The following is a 2,524-nucleotide window of genomic DNA, read 5'->3' as shown; positions in this document are numbered from 1 at the left end:
AAAAAAAAGAAAGTAACAATGAACTATTTTTCAACTTTCAAAATAATGTCTCTACATGTAGACTTTTGTAATCTAAGCCAGTTCCCTAAATTATTTTCTGACATTGTAAATGTGCTTTTTAAGGATGATAAAGAAACAGATAATTATTTACTATAAAAAGATTTTAGGCCGGGTGCAGTGGCTCACACCTGTAATCCCACCACTTTGGGAGGCTGAGGTGGGTGGATCACTTGAGGTCAGGAGTTTGAGACCAGCCTGACCAACATGATAAAACTCTGTCTCTACTAGAAATACAAAAAAAATAGCCAGGTGTCATGGGGGGCACCTGTAATCCCAGCTGCTCAAGACACTGAGGCATGAGAATCACTTGAACTTGGGAGGTTGCAGTGAGCCAAGATCGTACCACTGCACTCCAGCCTGGTCGAAATAGCAAGACCCTGTCTCAAATAAAATAAAATAAATAAAATAAAATAAAATGAAAAGGCTTTATGACCAGTGCAATGTAGAGATCTGTATGACACTGTATAATGTATATGTCCTGGTCCCTCTCACAATGGAACCATAAGCACTCACTATATACAGAAGGTAAGAATTTTGTAGTCTGTCATTTTGCATTTTCTTCATAGGTGCCGTAGATAAATAAAAATATTAATAAACCACAAATGTGCCTTCCAAAGTCAATAGCTTTATGTTTGGAAAGTACTGTCTCCCATCTTAACCTGCCCCTGCTTCTCATAGCCTGACAATGTTTGTGGAATGCCACACACCAGCGTCCTTTCTGTGTTACGCTTTGTTTCAACAATAGACTGAAATTTTAGCATGATGGTTTATATTTTATCATTGGTTATGTCTGATAATCCATTTTGGACGTGTATTTTCATATAAATTATAGGACATTTTTGCCTCTCAGTTCTCACAACATACATAGTAAGGAGAAAAAAAAAAACCCAGCATGTGGAAATATGACTGATGCCGTGTTAGTGTGTGGTTGGAAATAATAAAGATTATAAATGACTCCATAGGTGTAGAAAATAAGGGGAAAAGACTTATTGGGGAGAAGTAAAAAAGCTTGTTTTCTTTATGCATAGCAGAAAGAAGGCACCATGACTGATATATTGCTATTCACCTTCTTTTTATTTCTAAGGGGGTTTTTATTAACCCCTTTTATCAATCAAAATAAATTGATTGCCAGTGAATGCAATATTTTCTGACTATTTGAAATTATAAAATGAAAGCAAAGACATGTAAACTCACATACTACATTTGCTGATAAACAAGAGACAAACCTCCCCACCAAAAAAGGATTGCTAAGTAGTTAAAGATTCTTACAGCCATCCCCTAAAAAAGAACATTTTAGGCCAGGCATGGGGTTCTTGCCTGTAATCCCCTTTGGGAGGCAGAGGCAGAGGATCTTTTGAGCCCAGGAGTTGGAGATTAGCCTGGGAAACACAGGGAGACCCCCATCTCTATGACAAATAAAAATTAAAAAATGATCCAAGCGTGGTGGCACGGGCCTGTGGTCCCAGCTACTTGGGAGGCTGAGACAGGGGATCCCTGGAACCTGGGTGGTCTAGGCCACAGTGAGCCGTGATCATGCCATTACACTCCAGCCTGGGTGAAAAAGCAAGAACTTCCTCAAAGAAAAAAAAACAATATTTTATTTAAGGATAGGATTAGGCCTTGGGATTCGTTTGGAATTCAACATCATCCAGCTGTGTTAATGGCCAAGTAGTCATTAAATAACAGAATACTGTTATTTAATAAATATATCCCTCATAAAAGGACATATTCTTTTCTCTGTGTGTGTGACAAAGTCTTGCTCATGTCCCCCAGGCTGGAGTGCAGTGACACGATCTCTGTGCCTGCCAGCCTGGTGAATTTTTGTGTTTTTAGTAGAGACAGAGTTTCGCCATGTTAGCCAGGCTGGTCTCGAACTCCTGACCACAGGTGTTCTGCCTCCTCAGCCTCCCAAAGTGCTGGGATTATAGTCGTGAGCCACTGAGCCCGGCAAAAGGGCATATTTCTTTAAGGCAAATACAGTTATGACCAATATCAGTCCCCGGCAAGGAATTATATACTTACCTGATTCAAGTGGGGAGAAAACTGGGTGGTCAAAAATGCATTTGTGATTCACTCCCTGAAGAGGCAGTCTGGTGACATGGTTTCACTGTGTCCTCACCCAAATCTCTTCTTGAATTGTAGCTCCCATAATTCCCACATGTTGTGGGAATCATGGGGGGTGGGTTTTTCTTGCGCTATTCTCCTGATAGTGAGAAGTCTCACAAGATCTGTTGGTTTTATAAAGGGAAGTTCCCTGCATAAGCTCTCTTGCCTGCCACCATGGAAGATGTGACTGCTCCTCCTTTGACTTCCGCCATGATTGTGAGGCCTCCCAAGCCATGTGGAACTGTGAGTACATTAAACCTCTTTCCTTTATAATTACACAGTCTTGGGCATGTCTTTTTTTTTTTTTTTTTTTTTTTTTTTTTTTTTTTTTTTTTTTTTTTTTTTTTTTTTTTTTTTT

The sequence above is a fragment of the Cebus imitator genome, unplaced genomic scaffold, assembly GCF_001604975.1.
Source record: "Cebus imitator isolate Cc_AM_T3 unplaced genomic scaffold, Cebus_imitator-1.0 Scaffold107, whole genome shotgun sequence".
In the NCBI taxonomy this organism is placed as follows: Eukaryota; Metazoa; Chordata; class Mammalia; order Primates; family Cebidae; genus Cebus; species Cebus imitator.
The sequence above is the reverse complement of the archived record's forward strand: the minus strand, read 5'-3'. Positions refer to the sequence as shown.